We start from the raw sequence: 26,453 nt of genomic DNA on the forward strand, positions 1-26,453 counted from the left end.
ACATTTTTAGAAGGGTAAAATTTTATGTGTTTTTTTAAACTAATTTCTTCTAGTCTTTTCCCTTCATTCATCTGTACTATTGCTTGATTGTAACCATAGTGCATATACAATGGTTTAATCCTGCTTTTTATTTACTTAGTGGCTTATCATGGGCTTTTTTGTTATAGTTGTTTTCTACGTAGGCTTCATAGTGACTGGACTGTTATTATTTGGCTGATCAGGCAGCCATTTCTACTCCCCTGCTCCCTTGCTTGTCTTCCATTATAGATTAAAACAAAAACTCCAGTGTTTCTAAACACCCTGGTGCCAGGGGTGCTCACATACTAAAAGGCCAAGGAAACGTGAAGAGATGTCTACTGAGAGACTTTAGAGGAGGATTTTATTTTCCAGATAAAAGGGACAGACATAAAAGAAGGAGAGGTGCTGAAATCACTCTTCTTTTCTTTGTGCCTTGAGTTGGGTCATCATGCCTGGAGTTTCAGCAGCCATATTGCAGTCATGAGGAGATAGGTGTGCAGACCAAATGCCAAGATGCTAAGGATGGCAGATGTAAATGTTAGAAAGTGTTTAGACCAACCCCAGGACCTCCCACCTCTGGACTTTTTGTTTTGCAAATAAGAAATATCCTTAGGGTATAAGCCTCTGTTAGTCAAGTATTCTGTTTCTTACAACAAAAAGCTTTCCTAACTGTTGTGGTCTTTGCAATCGTCATTTTAACTTTGTTCAAATATGCCTAGATGCTGCAAACCTTGGCAATAGCAGGCAGTTTGTGGAAGTATTTCATGGAACCTTCAGGTAGCTTTGGGGAGTGACCAGGGTGTAAGAAAGTTTGCTGGATGGCACAGGTTGCATCTAGTTTAACTTTGTCCCCTTGCCTTTATTTCCTGGAAGCTGCCTCATAGCTCAAGGCAGAGGTCTGGTCTGTTATCTACAGTTTTCATGCCCCAAGAGTGTCTCTGAGAGAATCCCTAGGTATCTGACATACTCACATGAGGCTGACAAAGCATTAGGCTGAATTGTTAAAATTAAGCCAGGAGCTGGAAACCAGGCTGATTCTCTGTAAAATTAAGAGGGTCTTGGGTAACTTGTCTTCTCTCCTTCAAACTTCTTTCCTCAAGTTTCCCCTTCTCCTAACCGCCTGTGTCTCAGCACATCTACTCTTTTAAGGCCTCTTCAAGTTCTGAACCTTTCCCTGCCTCCCCTTGCTCATTCTGCATCCCTTTCGTTCTCTTAACCAGCAGTCACCAAGGAAAAAACAGCCTTTCCCAGGATGGCTTCTTGGGCCTCTTGGGCCCACGTGCTGAAAGAGTATAAATCCCAGGGTCCAATAAGTTAGAGAAGTGTTGCCTACTGAATGCGTCTTCTAGGAAATTCACTTTGTTTATCAGGATAGAGAAATTGTTTGAATCTCAGTCAAGCCACTATTTCCCAAACATATATGACTTCAATCCTTTATTCCATGTTAATATTCTGCATATGCAGGTTCTACCCATCATTTGGGGGGAATATTGTGCTGAAGACACTCTAAAGTGACTGATCGTAGCCACAACTCCAAATTCTCTAATTTTGCACACATTTCCCCAATCCTGTAGGCTAACCCCAAATTCTTTAGTCTGGCTTTTTAAGGTCCTCCACAATATCTACAATCTAGTTTGGAAGCCTCATTTCCCATTATTCTTCTATATGAGCTTTCTGCTTCAACAAAACTCTCCTATTCCTTGTTCCCTAAATAGTCTGTGGCCGTTTCTGCCTCCCTATTTGCATACATATTCTTTGGGGGAGGGGCTTCTGAAATTTCATAAAGACGAGGAGAAGTGTCAGAAGTTCTTAATTAGTAATTTAACATTGTATCTTTTGGGATGCTTTGTTGCAAGCCACAGAAATAGGCTCTACTTAATTTAGGAAGAAGAATTTATTGAAAGGACACTGGGAAACTCAAAGAATTCCTAGAGTATCCAGAGAAAAAGCCTTGAAGACTGTGCAGCCAGGAACAACACTGTAAATTCCACTGCAGGATTCATTCATTGAGGACACCATAGCAACCATACTGCACCTGGACACTGCAGCTCACACCATCTGCACCATCAGCAAGTGTTCTTGGATGCCGATGCTAGAACCACTGGCCCTGCTGCTTCTGGGAACTGGATGTAGCTGCCATTGTGTCTTCAATCTGCCAGAATGGATTTGGCATGTTCCTTTCTTTATGTCACTAGCAGATTCAAAGACCATCTGATTGGTGGAATCTTGATCACGTGTCCATATCTAGTGGCAAGGGAGACTGGCAAGTCCAGTGTCTGGAATTTCAGCTTCTACAGGAGGAGCTGGGTTCTGTCTCATAAGAGGATTTCCTAAAGAGAGGAAGAAGTTTCAGATGATGAGTGGTCAAAAAGAATGACAATTTTCTATATTGTTATGTCATGGATTATTGAGAAACACAAGAGAAAGACAGACTTTTTTAATACCCCCAAAAGAGTTTACAGTCTAGCTAAGTAGACAAGATAAACAGATGAGATTATTTAAAAATAAGATAACTTATAATAATGTAATAAATAAGACTGCTTAATTAAAAGATAGTAACATTATGCTGAACATAATCAACAGAGTTAGAGAAAGTATATTTATATGTTACAGCTCCAAGCCATTGCTTTTCCAACAGTGTTTTTCTAGGACAAAATGTATGTAAGCAAGCCCTGTTTGCACCTAGAATATTTCCACACATCCACCCAGCTTCACTTTCCAAGCTTATTTGCACGAAGGCAAGCTCCTTGATTGCCCAACAAGATGCACAATGCTCAGGACTGAGCTATGTGTAATTAAAATATACATACATATATATATATATATATATATATATATATATATATGACAGATATGAAGTCTGAAGAATCAGAAACAATGGCATGAACATGGTAGTGGGTATAGGTTTTGACCTGGAGTCAGAGGGAAAGAGAATGAGCCTGGAGTTCTGGGAAATCCATCATCACTCTTCTGCATTGTGTGGTCACTTCTGTCCCTGGGGAAGGGCAGTGCTAAGCTGCGCTGGGGTAAAGGCCTATGCAGAGCCAAGAGTTGAGTGCTTTTCCTATGCTGTGTCAAGGTCATTGCTGCACAGGGCATTTGGGAGCTCTGCTCCTGCAGTCAGCCAATGGCCACTCAGGATTAACAGTGAATGCTGTGTGGGCAGAGCTGGAAAAAAATGGGTCACTTGGCTGGTTATGGGATATAGAAGGCCAGCAGCCAGGGCCTCCACCCATAACAGCCATCCAGTCCCAGGGCCCTGCTGCTCCTCCACCTTTCTCTTTCACGCCATGCAGCTCTCTGCATCACATTCTCCACCTTTCTAGGTGTCAATGTGGCCTCCAGAAAGAGGGTGAAAGTGAAAACAAAACTAAGGGGAAGAAATTAGGTGACAGCTTCACTCCTCCAAGAAGGAAAGGGATTGTGCAATATGGTAGAAAGGAAACTGATTCAATAGCTTTCTCTAGCTATTATCTGGGTGACCTTTGGCAAGTGATTCTCCCTTCAAATCATCATTAGTAAAATGGGATGATGTGAGACAACTCGTATGAAATTATAGCATACTAAAAAGAACAACTACCTACAACCAGGTTAGTACAAAAACTATGTTCTTCAGTCCTAAGTGATACTTAGGAGTGATTGCAGCTCAAGCTGCTGGTGAGGGACAGCCGATAATCTTCTGCTGTGGCTCTTGGCTTCGTTTGCATCCGAGAAGGTTCTTAAAGAAAAACTCTTCTGTGTTAAGATTGGTTGGTGTAATCAGAGCACAGGCATCAAGAGGAGCTCTCATCCAGCCTGGTCATCCACCCCACCTGCTTGGATTCTCTTTTCCATATCATGTGTGCATACATGCACACACACACACAGACACACACACACTCACACTCCCATCCACACACCCCTGAGGAATGCATAAAGTATAATAATGAAGTAATGACTAATGCCTAACAAGGGCAGTATGTAAAATGTTGTGCCGGTAGTGGACCTAGACTCCCAGGTTTGGAAATCCTGACTCTGCAGTTTGCTTGCTGTATGACCTTTGACACATTCCTCAACCTCTCAGTCCCTCAGTTTCCACATCTACAAAATAAGATAATAATAGTACCTACCACATAGGATGTTGTGAGGACTACCTGGGTTGATACACATAAAGCACTTAAGGTAGGACACAGCATGCAGTCATTACTCAATAACACTAGCTATTATATTTTTTAATATTATTTTCATACATCTAATTGAGTGCAGTTGTATTCAAAGCATCGGTAAGAAGAGGAAAAATGGATTGTACACATGTTTTGTGTGCTGTGTCTTCTATATACATGACTTTATTGAATCCTTACCTTAACCTGAAGCTCAGGGCTATTATTATTCTGAGGCTGATGTTCAGACAAGTAACACGTCCAAGGGCTGGAAAACGGGGAGCTGACATTCAAACCCAGGTGCTCCTGGCCCTGTGCTCCCACAATGCCATGCTTTCCCTTCTCTGGGACACTGCCACCATCACCTGAAATCATCAAAATTCTTCTTTGGGAATTTCCTTCAGAACTTGATGACTGTGTTTAGAATTTCCTCAGCACTGGCAAATCTTCTTCTTTTGAAAAATACATTGTCAGCATTTTTAAAAAGTCATCTATTGTCAAGATGAATAACTCAATAGGGTGATACTGTTTGGGGCTAAAATTAAGGTATGATTAATGTTTTTAAGTGGCTGGTAAACCAGTTCTGGAAACAATTCCAAGAGTAAAAGTTCTGAAATATTTTTGAAAAACTCAAAATCCCAAGAAAACTGCATTTCCCAGCCCTCCTTTGGCTATGTTGGCTCTGACATGCTTCTGTAGATGGGTTTTTAACAGCTTGGTTGTTCCTCGAGTATGTAAAAGAACATAGATTAAGACTGTTTGCTATGGTTTGGATACTTGACCTCTCCACACCACATATTGAAATTTGATCCCCAATGTGAGAGGCGGGGCAAAAGGAGGACATTTGGGTCAGGAAGGCAGATCCCTCATGAAGAGATTAATGCCCTCCCTTGCAGGTGAGTGAGTTCTCGCTCTATCAGATCCTAGCTAGAACTGGTTGTTAGAAAAATCCTGGCACCGTCCCCTGTCTCTGGCTTCCTGTCTCACCCCGTGGTCTCTGTACACACTGGCTCCCCTTCCCCTTCCCCCGTGAGTGGAAGCAGCCTGAGGCCTTCACCAAAAGCAGGTGCTGGTGTCATGCTTTTTGTGCACCCTGCAGAACCATGAGCCAATTAGCCTCTTTTCTTTATAAATTCCCCAGCCTCCGGTATTCCTTTACAGCAACACAAGTGAACGGAGACACTATCTGAGCATAATTATAAGTTGTGTTTGGGGCCTGTGGTAGGATGTGAGAGTTGGCATTCCCTGCTCTTTGCCTGTTTTTCTACAGTGATGTTCCCCTCCATGGTCCCTGGAATATTCTTCTGTCTCCAGGCCCTGCAAAACCCAGAACCATTTTGGAGGACAGCATGACAGAGGAAGAGGAATGGCATCGAGAGAGGCACTGTATATGCATTATTTTATTTATCCTCAGAACAGCCCGTTTCACTGGGGGAAACTAGGTCCAGAGTGGGTCCAGAACCTACTCCAGGTCACACAGCTGGACAGAGCAGAGGCAGGGGTGGCACGTGCCTCTAGATACCACTTTGCCTGTGGCCAGAGCAGCGTTCTGGCCACCCCAGGCCGGAGCACCTCCCTACTGAGCCCTTTTAAGTAGCAGTGTAGGCGGGGGTGTAATTAAGCTATTAAGCTGACTGCTGTGGCAGGATGAGGCTTTCTGGCCCACTTGTTCCCGGCTTCAGTAGCACCGATGGTTCCCGGAGATCATCTTCTTTGTGCAAGTGTTTGACTCAGTGGTCTGTACTGGAATTAGATGGATCCCTTTGCCACCACCTCCGGCCTCTAGGGCTTGTGCTTTGGAGGCCCAGCCTTCATATGCTTCTCCTCCAGAGTAGGCTGCGAGAGAGAAGCTGCTAGCTGTGTTGGTGCCCTTGACACGGCTGTCCACATCAACTTCAAGCACTGCCAAATTGGCGGGTTAAACAGGGAACCATCACCTTTTCAAATTCTGTTTTTATCTTATATTTTATCTACCCCAGAACTCATCTCTAAAAAACGGGGAAAGAGAGATGAAGGGGATGATAGAAAAATAAGGTAGCTGAACTTGTACTTTAATTGAAAAAAAAATCATAATTTCTCTAAGCAAAAAATAGTTGTAGACAAAAGCACATGTTCAAAAAAACAAAGTGATCAAAACCATATTAACTTTATGTTTTTTCTCTTCCCACCTAACCTCCAGATTCTTGACTTGTTTCATCCTACTGGTTCTTTTCAAATTATACCTGTGATAATTCAGCTGTTAAAAGAGGAGTTTTGAAGTCCTGTTAATATGTGACTCGAGGAAAATCCAAGGTAGGGAGAAAAATTAAACTCCTCCACCACTCTGGGGAACTTGGTTCTCTAAGGAGACATTGTTTTAAAACCAAGAACAAGCCAGAGATGACCAAGATTAGGTTTTATTCTTTGCTTCTCAAATCCTGATCCTAATCCATTAGAGCTAATTTTGCCTGATTCCTTTTCTCTATGCTGTGGGCTTGGGTGGATTTCTCTTAGATGGAGGAAGAGTCAAGAAATGGGTTATGGGGAGGGAGAAAGGGACAGATTTCATTAAACTGCCAAAAATATGTTTATGCCAGTAATAGCACGTATGATGCAAACTTGCTTCTACATGTAGAATAATCATCTGTGAGGGAAGTTGCTTATGAAGATGATGACATTTAAGAGTTTGGCATCCCAGCAGTTTTACCTTTGATCTTGGAAAACTGCCCAAAGTAACTAAGTCATTTACAATCTGCCTTGCTTGACATTTGAATTATTTTGAGGGTTGAGGGGGCACTTTCTTTTTCATTGTGCATTACCAGAGGCCTACTTTCTGATCTAAAAGAAGCAAAATAGGTGAGTCTCACACTCTGTGATTCAACAACACAAGCTTTGCTATACAGTGACCTTATTTATACTCCAAATGACAGCCTACAGCAGATCGCATTTGACAAATTTTAATCCTCTTAAACTGAAGTCTGAAACAGATACTAAACAGCGGTTTAGTGTGGGGCTCTCTGTCCTGGCTAGTTGAGGTGCGTGATGGGTAGTGGCAGAGAGAGGGGGTAGGGAGTAGGGTGAGGGAAGTCCAGGGAGCCCCGACAGGTGGAGATGGGGAAGTTGGGAAGACTGGAAAGAGAGGGTGTAAAGGCAATGAAACATTTCCCCTGCTCCTGAAGAAAAAACATGGACGAGGAAGCCATGGATGTTGAGGCTTTAAAGCTGACTTTAAGTAAGGGAGATTGTTCCAGATTATCTGGGGGCCTGGTTCACTCCATTGAATGGCCTTCAGAGCAGAACTGAGGCTTCCTGATGAAGAAATTCTGACTGTGCAGAGCAACTTTGGCCCGTGTCCAAGAGTTCAAGTCTGTCTTTTCTGATAGCCTGCCCTATGGATTTCAGACTTGCCTATCCAGTCCCTATAATCAGGTAAACCAATTCTGTGCAATAAATCTCTTAATATCTGTCTCCTTCTGATGTGGTTTTACTGGTTAAAACTTGACTGATGCAGATTTGCAGCCTGGAGTCCCCTTCCAAACGTGAGAATTTGTGGCTTCAGCTGCTGGAAGCCTGGCTGTGGCAGAGGCCCTCAGCTGCCAGCTGTCCTTAGGGAGTGCTTTGACTGAGCAGAGTCCCCTTGCCCCAGGTCACACTCCCTTCCCAGGGCAGCAAAGCTCCAATGACTGTCTGATGTGGGGCTAGAAAGGCTGGGCCCCTGGCCCCAACTCTGGGTAAACCTGAGGGCTGCCTCAGCTTCAGAGCTCCCCATGAACTTGGCTGAGGCCTTCATTGTGGCTGCATCATAGCCCCACTGCTCCCTTCACCCCACCCTCCTTTCTTCCCTTCTTACCCAGGCGTTGATTCCCAGAGCACTGCCTGATAAACCTCCTGCCCAGGAATCTTCATCTGCTCCCCGGGAAATCCGATCTGTACCAGGAACCTTGCTCCACTGAGTTTCCATCTATTTCCTGCATCTTTGACTTTCCCTTCTCATTCATCTCTTTCCCCTCGCCACATGTAAATGCTCTAGGCTCTCCCATATTAAAAAGAAACACAACCAGGAAACATCATAACCATTCCTAAATTGTGTCATCCTCAAGTTGTGGCTGGTTTTGTTGTTTGTTTGTTTGTTTATTTTTTCCATATCCCAACTTCTTGAGGAACTAACTGGACACTGTCTCATCTTCACCTTCCACTTACTCCTCGATACAGCATGGCTTTCCTCAGCCGCCATCACTCCCTGAAATTGTTCTCAAGAAGGTCACCAGCAACCTCCTATTTATTAAAATCCCATGACACTCTTCAGCCTTTACCATATGTGACTTGGTGACTGGCAATGTGATTTTCTTTTGCCTTTATGAAATTGTTGTCTGGCTCCAATAGCCTCCATCACCCACTCTGCACTGGATTCCCATATGTCTCCCTGGCTGCTTCCTTTCAGTCTTCTTCATGGACTCCCTTTGTCATCTGTTCAGTAGCTCCCTTTGTCAGCCTCTTTCTACTCTACACTCTCTCCTTGGGCGATTTGGCCACATCTGTAATTTCAGTGATCACCTATGTGCTTAAAGGCTACCAAATCATTATTTCTAACCTCAATCTGTCCTGGACTCTGAATGCTGTACATCCAACTATTGAACATTTCTCCCTAAATGTTTTATCTTGTCTAATACTGAATCCACCCTCACACATGTTCCTCCCTTCTGAGCTAATAACACAATACATTCTTCCCACCAACAGAGCCTGCAGTGATCTTCAATTCCCCACCCCCACCCCACCTCCTCCGCCGCTCTCTCTCTCCCTCTCTCTCTCTCTCTCTCTCTCTCTCCCCCTCTCTCTGTCTCTCTCTTTTTCTCAACTCAGCCATTGGTCACTAGGGATTGTGGTATCATCCTCTTAAATAGTGTATTCTCTCAAAGTAGCCCTACTTCTCCCACCTTAATATTTCATCTCAGATCTTCACTGTCTCACATATTTTATAGCATAATAAACAGCGTTTAAAGCTGAGTGATCTGTGCTCCACCCTGTGGAGGGCTTGGCTCTGTCCTCTCTCTGGTTACACCGCTAACCAGAAGTCAAGAAGTCCATAGGACCTACAGGACATTGCCACCATGGGCCCACACACCCCAATTCCAGGCCATGTTTCCATACCTAGAACTGTGGATTCCCTGTCCAAATGGCCTGAGCCTGCTTCCAGGGCTGACGTGGGACTCTCCCACAGATCCATGCCGCCATGTCTATGCTGCATTGCTGGAGTGCATGCCTGTAGGCTTGAAAGTGGCAACAGGTGGCTGTTTGCAGCGGGGAGGGACAGAGGCTGGACAGAGGAGTCAGATAGTTCATATGCACATGTGTGCAGAATTTCTTGTGGTTCTAGATGGAGCTGGGGTGTCAGGCAGAGGGAGAACAGGGGTAAGCTGTGACTAATTTTAGTCTTTCTCCCAGCCCCATGAATGCTGGGGAAGAGGGTTCTGGTTATGAAGCATCTTGTATACACCAAGTACAAAGCTAAATAATGGGAATTAAAGATGAACCAGACATACTTATTGCCCTCCAGAAGCTCAGGAACAGACAACAAGGGGAGTCATTATAAAATGAGATGAAATCCATTTTCATAAAGGCATGTTTGAAGAGCTGTGTGGGGTGGCAGGGTCAATCCCTGCCAGATAATAGGGAAAGGCTTCTTGCATGGGAGAACATTTGACCTGAAATTTGAAGCTTGAGAGTAAGTTTGCTGAACCTGAGAAAGCCACTGTCAGCAAAGAAAACAGCAAGCATTCAAAGAACCATGGGCGGCTTAGTGGGCTGGAAGCTCTGGAGAGGTGGCTGGAAAGGCAGCAGGACTGTCATGAAGGGGCTTGTGGGGTTTGCTGGGGAGCTTCTACTTCATCCCAAAGGCCACGGGGAAGCTTTATGCATTTAAAGTTGGGGACTCAGTTGGTATTAGTCACACGTTTGAAAGATTTCTCTGGACTAGCCTCTTAAGGGGTTTCCTCTTCTCCAGCATCCGCACCCCTCCCTGAGAGTCCAGCCGTCATCCTGCTGCCAACCTGATCCTTCTGAAACCCACATTGGATGCTGTCACTCTTCTGCTTCTTCCCATTGCCTCCAGGTGAGAGCCCAGTTTCCACTCCCTCTCTGTCCAGCCCCTCTCCTGCCTGCTCAGTCTCTGCCATGTGCTTCTTCTGTTGCAGACATACCCCATCGCTGGTCCCACCCCAAATACACCACACTTTCGGATTACTCTGCACCAATGCTCCTCTCCAAATTGCCAGCCTGAATAAGTCCTTATCTTTCAAGCAGTATAGTGGAGAGAAAAGAGCACAGATTTTACATACAGATTGATCAGGGGTCCTGGTTCTGCCACTTCCTGGCTCTGTAATGTTCAGCAGGCCACTGAAACTCTGAGCTTTGGCTGCCAAACCTCTCTGAGGGACATAACATCCACTTTTCAAGGCTACTGTGAGGATTAAATGCACTAACAGAGGTAAGTGTGTGGCGTGAGCACAGCAGACTGCACCTGGAGTGAGCCTGCTGGACCCACAAGCCCGCTGGACTTCGGCTTGCCCCACAGTGGCCCCTGCTGCGCTTCCCAGTATGTATATCTGGAATCTGTCTTAGTTCCTTGCTCTAACCCAGCCTGGTTCCTGCCACATTCTTCACACCAAGGGAGGCCCTGCTCCCCAAGCCCCAGCCATTGCCTGGTGTCCTGCTGCAAACCCAGGGGATCCCTGGAGGCCACGATGCTGCCATTTGCCCACACTCCAGCCCCTCTCCACCACCGTGTCAGCCCCTGCCGGAGATGAATGCTGTCACCCACGGATCCGAGCTCATTGCATTGTTTGCATGTAATTTTGATTTCATTGCTATTCACCTACAAAGTTGCCTAGCTCCTAAGCCCAAGTTCTGCCTTTTTCCACCTTATTCGCATCTTCCCATCAGCTAGCAAAGGATGGCTTTGAAATCTGTGCCTTATACACTGTACAATAAGTCCCATGGCTTATGACCATAACTAAGGTAATTATGTAATGTATTATCTAAATCATTACTTTTTGAGACTGAAAGGGCACAATCAGAGTTAACTAAATGTGTGGTCATTCAACCCATAACCCAGATAGCACTGGTCACTGGGGAGATGCAACAGTGAGCCCAAGAAATAAATTTTCTTTATCTATCTCCTCTACGGGCTGTGGCTATGTTGCCTTCAGCTGTAGAGACATCACTTGTAATTTTAGTTTGTTCTCATCAGCCCGCTCTGTTGTTATGGTTCACCTAGGGAAGCATCCAGCCACTGAGAAAGAGAAGGGAGAACAGCGCTTCACTGCCTGCCATGCCTGAGGCGCAGAGCGGCCGTTGGCTGCTCTGCCAGGAGCTCTGCAGGGACATGGCAGCCGTGCTCCGTGTGGGTGGGAGAGGTGGCAGCATTTTGTGGTGCTCGTCATTCTTATTTGACAACTGTTTGGGGTTTTAGAAACTCTTGGCATTGGTTTATAACACCCCACCCACCCTGTCTCGGTAACCACCATTTGCCCTCCCTACAAGAGGTCATGCCAATTCTGAGATGAGGCAAGGCAGGCTCAGCAGCCCTGGCTGGCTCCCACTCTGACACCTAAAGAGCTTTCTCTTGCCTCTGGTCAGACTCACAACTTCCTGTACCCCTCAGAATCAAGCCCTTATGAGGGGGTTCAAGTGCCAGAATGCTGACTTCCCATAGACTGGCAACGGAAATAAAAACTTCTGCTTTCAGAAAGCATATTGAGTTAACGTGATTCTTAGTCATTTACATCATTATGAGAGAATCTGTGGGTGTGTGCCTTAGAGAGTGTGAACACATTTATTCTGGCGTTTGATAATGTATTGCCATTTAAAGGAAATTCCCTTCAGCTCTTTTATTTCACCATCATGTATGGCCTTGAGCTAGCCCACCATATGAACCTCCTAGGAGTAGGGTGAAAGGGAGAAAGGAACCAGGACCAGGTTACCCTGTATACATGACAGAGATAATGGAGCAGGGGGTACAAAATTGCCCACTGAGGGGCTCAAATAATCCTCTTTAAAGTCTCCCTGCAGGGCAGGGCGTGGCAGCTCATGCCTGTAATCCCAGCACTTTGGGAGGCCGAAGCAGGCAGATCATAGGTCAGAAGTTCAAGACCAGCCTGGCCAACATGGTGAAACCCCATCTTTACTAAAAATACAAAAATTAGCCGGGCGTGGTGGCACATGCCTGTAATCCCGGCTGCTTGGGAGGCTGAGGCAGGAAGAGCGCTTGAAACCAGAAGGCGGAGATTGCAGTGCACCGAGATTGCACCACTGCACTGCAGCCTGGGTGAAAGAGCGAAACTCCATCTCAAAAAAACAAAACAAAACAAAAAGAGTCTCCCTGTATTGTGCCCCCACCTCAACTTTGAGAATTACCATTATATTTGTTTAAATCCTCCTAAAACTAGTAATTATTGAGCAATTGCTTTGTACCAGCAGTTCCTAACCCACATAATCACCATATGAGCAGGCACTGTGGTCCTCACTTTACGGATGTGGACACAATGGCCCACAGACCTTAAAACAGTTCCCCAAGAGCACACGCTAGCAAGAGGTAGCTCAGAGCCAGGTCTCTTGGCTTTGAAATCTGTGCCTTATACACTGCACAATAGTCCTCTCAATTTTATGCTGCAGACCTTAGCCACAACAGAGAGATTCAGTTCTGTGTGTGGTCCCTTTATTATAATGACTGTCATCTTGGGTAGAATAGACAAGGACAAAATGTATACTGCCTACCTTTTTAAAAAAGAAGTATATTTGGTTGTTCTGGGATAAGGAATGGGGAAGAGAGTGAAAGCATTCAAATTGAATTATAAGGATATGATAGGCCAATTTAAAGGTAATCAAAGTCTTTGGATTTTCATTATTTTATTTTGCTTGGATTATTCTTGAATTGGCTGGAACTCCAAAACATGCTTAGAATTAATTCTCCAAATCTTGCATTTAGGAAAATGGTCTCAGAATGCAATTAATAAAATGGCAAATTTTAATTCATCATTCTAAATTCTCCATTACTTCAAACACATATTTCAGGCAGATTTGATATATAGGTATTTGAAATTACTAGGAGTCATAAAACAAGGCATTAAGTCTGGAATCTGGAATTTTCCCTTTAGAATAAACCTGCATTCGATGATTATTCCGACATGAAACTGTGCTATTGCAGCCCTTGCTCCATTATTCAACTTTGTAAATAGGGTAGATGGAATCATAGGAAGCAGTGCTGACAGTTACTAAAGTGTAGTTGGAGGCCTTTACAAGTTTAATAAAATGCAGGGGAAAGGGGAAGAAAAAGAATGGGGTTTGCCCTGGAAAGGAGATTCCAGGGTCAGGAGACAATTGTGTAACTTTCTGAGTTCTGCCCTCCCTGGGCCAGGCCAGGTCACTTGGCCAATTCTTGCCAAAACTTTTCAACCCAGTGACTCAGGAACTGGACTTTTCCATTCTAGCCTGTGGGAATGTGGCTGTGATTTTATAACTGAAGTCCACAGAACAATGGGATTTGCCTTATGAAAAATTGCTTTTCAGACACCAGCACTGCAAAACACCTACTTCTACTGGCTCACCAGTGGAGCTCTTAAAACTTTTTTAAAACACTCCGTTCTTGGGTGAACAACACACCCAGCCTCTCCCCAATAACTAGAAAAAAGGTCAGCATCCTTCACATTTGAAGGTCAAAGTCCTGGTCAAAGATGCTGTTTGATTCACCCATGGATAATGGCCAATTTGATAGAAGATATAGAAGCAAACAAACAAACAAACAAAGACCATGTAAATCAAGCTTGCCTTTAGATGCTTGGCCTAGAATAGGGAGTATAGCTTAGTGCCTAAAAACTTGGACTGTGAAGAGAGACAGGTCTGGGTCCAATCTCAACCACATAGACAAGTTATTTAAACTCTGTAAACCTTAGTTTCCCATCTGTAAAATGAAGATATCATTGTACTAACATATATTTGTTATGAGGATTACATTTTAAAAAATTCACACAAAATATCTGACATAGGGGAAAGAATAAAATCATATTGTATAGACAGAACCATGCTAAATAGAGGATTCTTGTGTCCACTGAATGCAGGTGCTACTGTATGAGGCAGACTCAAATGGCCTCTCAAGTGGCTGGCTTGCTTGCCTCTTTCTCCACCTTCTTACAGAAGAGCAATTCCTAATGCCTGACATGGCTTAAAAAAAGCTGACAGGGGACAGCCTCCAGATATAACTGAGCAGGAAGCTAGAAACAGCAATCCCTGCACATTCTGCTAAACTCAACTTTGAGGATAGTCTGGTGGTGCATCCTGGCTTGGACTAGGGAAGAGCAACTGGCCGAGATCATGGTCGAGCCACCAATTATCACCTCCTCTGAGGAACGCACACCCTTTTTTAAGTAATCAACCAATTAAAATTTTAAACTCAGGAATCTTTCTCTTAAAACATACAGATTTTTATTACAATTTCAAAAACATCCAAGACAATTATTTATAGCCTAAATGCAATTATTTATAGCCTTGTAAAAATATGGGCCAGATGAATAGAAAAGACGGCTGGTTTTGTTCATTTGTTTTTACTCTCTCACTGCACCACTGTGCGGTTTAGAATTACTGCATTTGGTTGTCAGCAACTGGATAATCTCCAACCGGTTATAAGAATCGAACCTGTTTGGTTTATCACACACAAGACACACACACAGAGTTGTGTATATAAATACAATCTAAATGTCCCCTCAATGGGTAAACAGGAGTTGAAACAGTTGGAATATTCATTACTATGGGTAAGTTAGAATTGTATGAATGTAGGCAGAAAATTTTCCTTCCCTGGGTCTTGGGTTTTTAAATATAAATAAATACACCTAATTATGCTTACAGATTGTTTTATTCATCTAATGGTGTTTTAAAAACGTGAATGTGAATGACTTTTCTAAGCACTCACTTCCTAGTTCCCTAATATCACCCAGCTGCCTGCTTCTCACATTTGCTTCTCTTCTTGGTCCCTGGAAGGATTTGGGCTTGCAGACCCTGCATGAGATGATTTAGCCTTCCTCTAACTGCCAGATTCTGCTATCCTGATTCTTACTGAGTTGCTGAGTTGTTGAATCTCTTTGTTGGGAGAGTAAGTAAAACTCTCATTCTTTTACAGATAGGCTTGCGGATTTATTAGGAAGAAATGAAGCATGCTCAGACAAAAAGAAAAAAAAGTCAATTTCTTGTTATTCTTCGGTTTTTTAATTTCTTTGCAGATATTTTGGAAGATCCCTGTTCTGTAACTCTACATTCTTATCTGCAAAGTATCACTTATTTCAGCCAGTTAATAACCACCTCTCCTTGTCAAGATGTTATATCTGAGACACTCCCAGAAGTTTCTGCTGGTTTTTCTTCCTTTGTCTTTCCTTAGGGATATTGGGCAAATATCTCTGACAACTTAAACCTTGATGTGACAAATAGAGATTTCACATTTATGATTAAACCATCATGATTCCACAAAGGGACAGCCTGAGCCTTCATTTGGTTTGGGCTTGGAGCCAACAGAAGTTGAGTCAGACACTCCTAGTGAGTAAAGGATCGCGGGCTCAACTTAGAATCAAGCAGGGCAGAGGGGCCTTTGGTTGTAGAGCTGTACTCAAAGAACATAACACTCCTCCTGCCAAACCAAACTTAATGGCTCTGCCCTCCAAAAGTCACAGCTTTTATCAACCAACTGGTATTCTACTGTGAGATGCACAATCTATCCCACTTTGATCTCAGCAACAATATGCTTGAGGCAATGATCTCAATTTTGCAATCATAGCTGAATTGATGTAAAACTGGGGACAATCACTTTACAACTTTCTTTACTCAAATCTCATTTCTCCCTAACAGCAGAGCCACTGCCCCCAAACTGACAATCGGCTAGAACAGTGTGCAGAATCACCTGAGGATCTTGCTGAAATGATAATCCCGACTCAGTGAGCCGGGAGTGGGCCTATGATTCTGCCTTCTGACTGCTCCCAGCTGATGTGGGTGCTTATGGTCCACAATTGCATTTGGAGTAGCAAGGACCTAGACAGCTTTGTCCATTTCAATTAGGTGTTTATTTGCTTCCAAGTGCTGACTTCTGTGCTAGGTGCTGGGAATACAAAGATGCATGAGACAATTGCTTTCCTCGGAGAGCTCACTGTTTAATGAAGAGGTAGACACATAAATATCTAACAGTGGTGTACATGATAATTGCTATCATTACAATATGAATACAGTCCTTTGGCACCAAAGAAAGAAGTGAGAGATAAAATTATAAGTTACAATCAATGTACAAATACTCCTATCTCCACCTACCTCTGCCCTTTTTTTATCCTGTGCATGTTCCAACATGAAAAACACTTGTAACGTGGAACCCAGATCAGACCTCCCTTAAAACTGATATTTCCAAGAAGTCAAGCTCTGGACAAACTGCATATAAGCAGATGCTTTCAAAAAGGTGAAATCATGATTCTCATGTAAATATAAAACAAATGTGTGTCAAATACTTTATTCAATTAACACTGATCGAAGAGCATTTGAGAAGCTACGTGTTTAGAGGCAACATTAGGATAAGATTGCCAGGTCAAACACAAAGCTGGTCAATGTCCAACAGAGCCATAAACTGTAAGATAACTTTTGGGTTATCTTTTCTAAGGGACAGAGATTATTTGCATCTCCAGCAGATAAAACCTGCATGTTAAGAACTGGATCTCTAGAGCTGTAAGGTAGCTCAAACAATAGAAAGTCAACCTAGCACTAAGCCCCCGGTAACCTCTTTCGCTTATTTTCAAGTTTCAGATAAATTTTCTGATTTCACACCCAGCCTCCAGAAAATTATTGCAAGATGGGAGAAGATCCCCTTTCACTTCAACTAGCTCTAAAGGTACTTTAGGAACTGAACCTTCCTAATTTACCTGATTGGATCTCATTCCCAGATGAAATGATTGTTAGTAATAGCATCTGTCATTGATTGAGGTACTAGATTATGTATTTTAGGTACATTATCTCTCTCAGTCTTCACATCAGCCCTTGAAGTAAGTACAACTATCCGTCCTTGACAGTTGAAGAAATAATCTCAGGGAGGTTAGATGAGTTGCCCAAAACCATGCAACTACTGGCACAGCCAGGATTCAACACAGTAATATTATTATGAATACAATAAGTAATGAGCAAATGAATGTGAGGCCTTAATGTTAGACAAGAATAGTTTGGGTTTGGGATCAACGTGATTTGTACGATTTTTTTTTCACAGTGCTTAACATTTGCAGGTCCTTTGGATGAGGGCATTGTTTTCAGAACCTATGTTAAAAATAGAATAATATTTGATTGAAAAAGAGTGGGGAGGCCAGGAGAGAGCAGTTTGCTGTGGGACAGACACTGTGGCATTCCAGGCTGCAGTTTTAGGGCCTGGAACCACAGGAGCGCAGTAAGGGCAGGGCTGGGCAGGGCTGGGCAAGGCAGGGTCGGCTCACACTCCCCACCTCCGGTTGCTCCTTGGCACCTGGCTGCATGGCTGGTTCACTTCCTCTGCTACCACGAAAGCTATTTCTCAGGACCTGGGATGAATAATCTAATCAAGAATGATGCCACCTTCCCAAGAAGCACTTCCTGGCCGCTCCCCAGTCACCTCCTCAGGATTACATCCTCCTGAGGGCCTATCATAGAACTTTTCTGCTTGGGGTAGGTAAAGGGAAGTCCTAACAGATGAGCCATTAGCTGGGGTGGGGCAGATTGCAGAGCAGGAAGGCAGTCTCTCTCAGAGCAGAACAGGGCTACAGGCAGGCAGGGAGCCACAGCACCTATCCCAGAGGTCATTTCTGATGTTAGAGTTCCCTTGGATATTTGTTAAAAAATGTGTCCTCCCAGACCCCAACCCAGACTTACTGAATGAGAAACTCAGGGATAAAGCTCAGAAATCCTTAATTTTTAACAGCCTCTCTTGGTGATTCAATCTGAAAACCTTTTGTCCCACATCACTAGTTCTTACCCCTGATTTCACATTAAAAATTAAAACCACCTGAGAAACTTCTTTTTTTTGAGACAGGGTTTCACTCTGTCACCCAGGCTGGCGTGCAGTGACACAAACTTGGCTCACTGCAGCCTCGACTTCCCAGGCTCAACAGTCCTCCCACATCAGCCTCTCAAGTAGCTGAGACTACAGGCACACGCCACCACTCCTGGCTAATTTTTGTATTTTTTTGTAAAGGCGGGGTTTTGCCAGGTTGCCCTGGCTGGTCTCGAATTCCTGGGCTCAGCCAATCTGCCTGCCTCAGCCTCCCAAAGTGCTAGGATTACAGGAGTGAGCCACCATGCCGCCCCCCACCCTGTCCCTGAGAAACTTCCAAAAGCAGCATGTCCTGGCCCGGAAATCTGTATTTTTTAAGTTCTCTGTCCCACCCATTCCAGGGAAACTCTAAAGTAAAGCTAGTGTGGAAAACCATTTTTCTAGAATTCAGTGCTTCTCAAACAAGCGTGCATTCAAATCATCTGGGAATCTTGTTAAATGCAGATATTGATCCCGTACGTCTGGGGCGGGTCCTGCGACTCTGCATTTCTAATAATCTCTGTGGTGCAGCAGATGCTTCTGGTACTACTTCGAGTGGCAAGATTCTCCATTGTAGATCTTTAACCTTGGCTGATCACTAGGATCACCTGTGCAGATTGCATTGGTTTCTTAGGGCTGCTGAAACAAATACCAGAAACTTCTGGCTTCAAATAGCACACATTTTTGAAATCAGTTTTGGAAATCAGAAGTCCAAAACCAGTTCCACCGGGCCAAAGTCAAGGTGTCAGCAAGGCTGCTTTCCTTCTAAAGGCTGTAGGAGAAATCCATTTCCTTGCCCTTTCTAGTTTCTGGAGGGCACTTACGGTCCTTGCCTGCTCATGGACCCTTCGTCCGTTTGCGAAGGGCATCATCACTCCTATCTCTGCTTCCCTTGTCCCCTGGCCTCTGACTCCTGCCCAGTAAGGAACCTTGTGGTTACATCAGGCTCACCTAGATAATCCAGGGTGATCCCTTCATCTCAACACCCTTAACTTAATCACACCTGCAAAGTCCCTTTCACCATATAACAGCGTGTTTATAGCAGTACGATTCACTATTGAGAAAATATGGAACCAGCCCAAATCTCTATCAATCAATGAGTGGATGAAGAAATTGTGGTGTACATATATATATATACATATACATATATATAATTATGTTTTTGTATTTTTGTATATATAGTGTATATACATATACCACAATTTCTTCATCATATATTCATATAGATATATGATGGAATACATCATAATTCATATATATTATATATATATATATATGATGGAATACTACTCAGCCATAAAAAGAAACGAATTAATGGCATTTGCAGCAACCTGGATGGAACTGGAGACTATTATTCTAAGTGAAGTAACTCAGGAATGGAAAACCACATTGTATGTTCTCACTCATAAGTGGGAGCTAAGCTATGAGGATGCAAAAGCATAAGAATGACACAATGGACTTTAGTGACTTGGGAGGAAAGGTTGGGAAGGGGGCGAGGGATAAAAGGTTACAAATTGGGTGCAGTGTATACTGCTTGAGCGATCGGTGCACCAAAATCTCACAAATCACCACTAAAGAACTTACTCATGTAGCAAAACACCACCTGTTCCCCCCAAACCTATGGAAATTAGAAAAAAAAATCACAGGCTCCAGGAATTAGAACATTTTTGTTGGGGGTGCATGCATTCTTCAGCCTACCATGGAGATTTTTTTTCTTTTTTAATTCTGAAACTGAGGTCCCTTGGTAAAGACCCTGTTGTGTTTGGTCTAGGGCAAGGCCAGGCCCTTGTCAGAGGCTCTGGGCTGAGTACAGCACTATGCATAGGGGGCTTGTGAAACGCCGCTCCTCCTAGGCCAGGGCACACTCGTGTGGGGCCTCCCTCCACCCCTTCCACTGATTCCTCCCTGGACTTCCACTCAAAAACCCCAGCACACAAACTGAGGCCTCACAAGAGAGTCAAGGAGGCAAATGTTGGTCTTTCCCCCTGCTTGGGAGGCCATTGCAATTAGGGACCTGGTTCCTGCTTTTTGTCCCAGGAGTTCACAGAGCTAGGGCAGCAGGCTGAGGGTTGAATCAACCCTTCTCCCCAAGCAGGCCCTGGATATTAGTGCGTTTCCTTTTTATTTGGCATTTATAGTATTCCCAGCCACTTCTCAACCCTTATAATTATAACCCGGATCCCACTCAGCCTCCTTCAGCTCGGGTTTAAAAGCTAAGCGATCTCTTGAAGCAGCCAACTATTAAAACTTCATGGCCTTTTACGAAATATCAGTTGACAGAAGGTATTATGAAACACTGCCTAGTATGATTACAATTACAGTGCAATTGTCGACACACATGAGTCAAGCATACTGTGTGAAGTGACAGTTGGGATGGCATAGTTTCTTCCCTCGCTGGCTGCCCAGGCCTGGGGCTTTCCTAATCCGTCTCCATGGCCTGGTCCTTGCCATCAGCTCTGAGGGGCAAAAGCCAGCCACTCAGCCAGACAGGGGCCAACCCCACTGGTGGCTTCTGGACTTATCTTTGTACGATGCAGCATGCTGGTTTTCTACTAGGCCTTTCCGGGGACTTAAGGCATGGCTTTGAGCAGGGGCTGGGTGATCCATTTTCCTTTATGAATTCAGCTACAGCAATACAAACAAGCCCTGGCATGCGCCTACCGGCATGGCCACCTAGGTGTCCCAGATGAGTATGATTTTTGGTGGGATCCCCAAGAATATCTACCTCCCTGCCCTCTCTGACTGCCAAACTTCTCCAGGAAGGGCTTTACAGATGCTTTAAGTCTCTCAACACTGCAAACTAACTTCAGCCACCATCTCTCTTCTGTGCTATCTTGAAGATCACCTCAAGGCTGAATCCAATGGTATTCTCCCAGTCCTCACTCTCCTTAATCTATTTTCAGTTTCATACTGTTGAAATTCACTCTTAGTATAAAGTCCAAATTTTATTACTATGGCCTATGTCATCCGCCCCCATCCTACCCTTCCAGTTCTATCACATGTCCCCTTCCTCTCTGGTCTCTGGGCACCTGTCACCCTGGCCATCTGCTGCCCTCCAATGTGCCAAGCTCTTTCCTGTCTCAGCAGCTTTGCCCTGCTTTTCCCTCTGCTGGAAAGCCCATCCACTCTTCTTCCTTGGCCAGGTGCTTTTTCACCTGCACATCTGAGCTGGAGTAGCACCTGCTGAAAGAGGTCTTCCCTGGCCACCTCTCTAAAAGGACGTGTCACCCATTCTTAATACCCTGTATCACAGCAGCCAGCTTACTTCCTTCATAACCATTATTGTCATTTGTAATTATTTGTTAGTTTCTTACTTGGCTCATCTGTCTTTTCCACTGGACAGCAAGCTTCTCAAAGAGAAGGACCAGATTTGTCTTGTTCATCAATGAATCTCCAGTGACAGAAGCTGAATACATAGACTGAATTGACTGGCCCCCCTGTACAGGTTCTCCCTTGGCTCTACGCTGTTTTGCTCTTCTGCTCTTCCCCCACTTCTTCTTTCCTTCATTGGCTTCCTCCACCATTTCTTAAGGTTTACCTTGACCCCACCTCTTCTTGTTTGGTTTGTTCATGAACTCCTGTGAACTCAGCAGCCTCCTCTTGAAGGCTGAGAGCTACATCTCTACCCACCTACTCCCTAGGGCCCAACATCCAGCCTTCAATGCCCATCTTCTATTTTATTGTGCTTGCCAGACATTTCCATCAGGAAGGTCATTTTCCCCTAAGCCAGCTTTTCCTCCTGATTTCCATATTTCTCTTGATGGTATCTTTCTTTAGTCATTTAGGCTTGAAATCTCGGCACCATTTTTTACTCCAATCCTCTTCCTTCATTCATTCAGGTAAAAAGCTACATAGTAGCTACACATTATCCTCTGCCATGGGTCTTCTTCAGAACCATAGCCCCTCTTTCCTGGATTATGCAAATAGCCACTTAACTGATTTCCTGACCTCGGCTTCTCCCCACCATGCTCCACGCTTCTGTCACTATATTAGCTGACATTGTATTCTTCCAGTGCTCAAACACCTTTAGTGGCTCCCTACTGGCGAGAAAGTAAAGTCCAAATTCCTTAGACTGATAATCAGGCCCCAAGTTACCTTTCTGGTTGGCCTTCTATTATTGCCCCATCTGTAGTCTCCATGTTCTAATCCAATATTTGTCATTCCTCTCTGAGCCTTCCTACCTCTGATTCTTTGCTTCTGCCATTTTCTTCATCTGTAATGCCCTCCTCCATCTTTGTCTGACAATATATCAAGAACCACTCCCAAGACTCCCTTTGTCATACATTTTCCTTTGATTCTGTCCAACAAGAATGACTGAATGCCATGCCTTTTATCTCACTTTTCTTTGAATTTCAGTTATATCTATACCTGTGTCTCTTTTAGACCATATTTAAGTTCTATGAGGATTTTTTAAAAAACTGTGTCATAACCATTGTTACTTCTTCAATGCATGAATACCCCCATGCCCACATATGTGTGCGTGTGTGCAGACACATACACACGCACACACACAGAGGTAGTTAAAAGTCTTTAACAAGGGCTGTAAATAATTGTCCTCAAGGCACTCTATGGAGAACTCATTGACACCCATGAAAGGATGGAGCAAGTTTATGTTACACAGATGTCAGAATAATGTTGTGGCTTACTCTCTGTGGAGCTTGGACCTCTAAATTAAACTAAAACAACCCTTGTGATCATCCTCCCAGCCGTGATTTAACTGCATTCCCTCATGGAAAGAAACCAGTCTGGACCTAGAGGAAATCAAGCTGTTGTTTGAAAGGCTGGATGCAGGGGCTGAGAGCACAGGCTCTGTCAGTACTGATCCCAGTGAGCTTGTCACAGGCATCTGTTTCTGCGGCACAACATAGAGTATTTGCCAAAGGAAGTTGGGGACTTCTTAACCAGTGACAAATGGCTCTCTCATCTCTGAGCTCATGTGGCACTTTTTACCATTCATCTTTAGGGAACCAAATCAGTAAACATATCAAGTAACCATTGTAGTCTCCAGTGGCTAGAACACACCCGACCCATAGTAGACACTCGATGTTTCATTAAAGAAAGAATAAATGCATGGGCTTCTCTATTCCCCTCCCACCATGGGGAAGCTCATACTTCCAAATATTAGGACGAAATGCCTTCTTATCTGGCCTTCTGGGACAACTCACAGGACACCGGCAACCACTATTGCTTACCTGGAAGCTTTGTCAAGGCACCTGGCATCATAAGTCTCAGGCTTCAAGGAAAAAGCCCACCTGGACCTGGAGTTCTGCATGGGGGTAGTAGGGAAAGAAAAAATGCTTTAAAATCAGAGACCTTGTGTTGCATCTCAGTTCTGTGACCCTAGACCTATGCTGTCCAGTATGGTAGCCACTAGCCACACGTGGCTATTTAAATCTAAATCAAATAAAATTAGATACAATTAGAAACCAGTTCCTCAGTAGCACTAGCCACATTTTCAGTGCTCAATGGCCACATAAGGCTACTGGCTTCCACACTGGACAGCACAGACGTAGAACATTTCCAACATTGCTGAAAGCTCTATTGGACAAGCACTGCCATAGACAAATCACTTAGCATCTTTGAGTCTCAGTTTACTCATTTGTCAGTTGGATTAGATGGTACCCAAGTTTCTTTTCTCTGAAAATTTTGGAAAGTCTGGAATCCACACCTATTCCCTTCGAAGTGCTAGAATATGACTGATTGACGAATAATTAGAATATAAAATGGCCAGAGAATAGTGACAACAGAAGTTTAGCTACAAGCTTGGTGCAACAGTTGGAGAAAGGGGAGAAATTTGCTTTGACCTGGTGCTTTGCAGGCTCTCACTATGTTAAAGTCACACCTTGTCTTTCACCCCCTGCACTTATACCCCCGCTCCCAAGCCGTTCCCCAGCCTCAAAAAATATATTCAACTGTTTGAGCCTACTCTCCGCTAGTTGGCTAAACTGATCAGCTAAGTACCACTACATTTTAGTGTTGATGCCCAAAGGGTTCAAATGATAGCTTAGTGTGCTGCAAGGCAAGAGCACAAGCCAGGATTTAGCAGAGCTCAGAGCTAGACCTTGACCTGTCACCATGCAGCTGGTAACTTTGGATAAGTCACCTGCTGGGGCACAATTTCTTCATATGTAACATTATGTAAGTCTAAGGACTTCAAGGTCATCCCCAAATCCAAGATTCTAGATTGTAGCATTAGGTTTTCCATTGCACTGGCCAGTTTGCATTGGCAAGATTGTCTCTAGAGTGATGGGGAAGGTCTCATAAAACAGGGGTATTCCCCTTCCCAAAGCCCTAGGCTAGGTAGTACAGTGCAAGCTGCCCTTGTTTCTAGTCAAGCTCCCTCCTGCAGATGAGTCACTCAGCAGAAAAGGTGTGTCCAGGCGCCTGCCTGCCTAGGCTGATTAATGGAATTCCTTATATGGCACTTGTTTTTCTGACAGGCAATATGTTCTTGGAAATGAAGCTTAAGTCAGGTCTTCAGGTGACATTCAGAGAACATTTGCTTTGTTCTGTTTCACAGAATGTTGTCTCAAGGCGAACAGCCTTTTCACCAGGAAGTTTCCTCCTGGACATGTTCAGCTGCCACAGAAATAGTTCAGATTCAGGGCCCAAAGCAAGGGGCATAGTGTGCCCTGCTCTCTCCCACAAATAATCCCATGTTCTCTGAAAAGAGGGCACCATGAAGGCAGAAGCCCAGATAACTGGAGCTCTGCTGTAGCCAATGTCTCTGCCAGGGTGGTGTGGAGATGCAGAGCCCTGCACGTGGTCTTCTCTTCCTTCTCTCTCTTCTTATGGCACATGGGCTGCTGCAGTGCAGAACGGCTTGGTGTGTCCATGCTGGCTGGACAAGGACAATGAGGGTACAGCCATATTCCTAGATGGGAGATTGGGTCAGCATGACCCTGTACAGTGAGGGTAGCTCACTCTGCTCACAGACTGAACACACGACCTTCTGCCTGCACCCCCGCCCTCCAACTCTGGAGGATGCTAGCCTCTCTTGAGTCAAGACCGAGATGCCCCAGCCCCTGGCAATAGAAACTGTTCACCCTGCCTGCCTGAACCTGGAGTTTTCCAGTACCATGCATGAGGGCTAGTTATGTGTCAGGGGCCATTTCATGCCTCACCACATTTTCTCTGAGCCTCATGGTCACCCTGCAAGGTAGGTATTATTATCTTTCCTACTTTACCGATAAGAAGAATGGGGAGCATGACTTGCCTATAGTCACCCAAACAGACAAGTGGCTGAGCTGGGACCAGAACTGGCTCTGGGAGGCTTTGGTACCCATGCTCTAGTTCTCTGAAGACTGGAGCCCTCCTAGAATAAATGAGTTTAAGGTTCAGCTATTAAGTTTGAAGAAAAGTCTAGGAAGGGAAATGTATTTCTTTCCTATTGCTGCTGTAAGAAATTGCCACAAATTTAGTGGCTTTAAAAAACACAGATTTATTCTTTTAGAATTTTGGAGGCTGGAAGTTCAAAATAAATTTCAGTGGGCTAAAGTCAAGGTGCCAGCAGGGCTCATTCCTTCTGGAGGTTCTAGGGGAGAATCCATTTTCTTGCCTTTCTATCTTCTACAGGCTGTCTGCATTCCTTAGTCCTGTATCCAAAGGCCCTTTTGCCATATAAGGTAACATAGTTACAGGTTCTGGGGATCAGAGAGTGGATACCTTTGGAAGGCATTTATTCAGCCTCCCACAGGGGATTTCTCATTCACCTTGAGAAACATAAATAGTTGTTGAAAATGCATTTGAGTTACCTCCTTCACCTATGCTCAGCCCTTTTCTCTTCCTCTTGGGTGGAAAGCAGGTCTGCAGAGACCCAGGGGTCACGAGACGGTAGAAGGAGAAGACACCACACAGAGGCGCTGGGCACATGCACCCAGGCCACTCCTTGCTCCTGTGCACTCTTCTTTTCTGTGGGGGTGGAGGCAGGAGAGTGAGAGGTCAGAGGCCCAGGGGCTGATACATTAGCTTTCTCAACCTCCTTTCTCATATGAAGGAAGCCCCCATTTCCTCTAAACTGCTTCACTACGATGGCCAGAAAAAAGAGCACCTATTTGCTTTAAGTATGTATTTTGTGTCCCATTGCATTTGAAACATGTCCAGTGTCCCCCCCATGGTCTTCACAAGGCCCTGCAAGATGAGCCTCCTGGCCACGTTTCCCACCTCGACCCATGCCAGTGCCTTCTTCCTCCCTGTGTTCTAGCCACACAAGCGTGGTTGACACAAGAGAACGCTCACAATTTCAGCAG

General features: G+C 44.4%; 1 long non-coding RNA gene across 1 annotated transcript; it reads right to left on the reverse strand.

Moving 5' to 3' along the window:
* Window positions 1-1,988: 1,988 nt before the first annotated feature.
* On the reverse strand, window positions 1,989-26,107 carry LOC129037267 (uncharacterized). Its single transcript, XR_008502769.1, has 3 exons — window positions 25,959-26,107; window positions 23,397-23,470; window positions 1,989-2,348 (listed from the first exon to the last, which is right to left on the reverse strand). It is a non-coding gene; the product is annotated as an uncharacterized LOC129037267 (long non-coding RNA).
* Window positions 26,108-26,453: the final 346 nt, after the last annotated feature.

The sequence above is a fragment of the Pongo pygmaeus genome, chromosome 4, assembly GCF_028885625.2.
Source record: "Pongo pygmaeus isolate AG05252 chromosome 4, NHGRI_mPonPyg2-v2.0_pri, whole genome shotgun sequence".
NCBI lineage: Eukaryota > Metazoa > Chordata > Mammalia > Primates > Hominidae > Pongo > Pongo pygmaeus.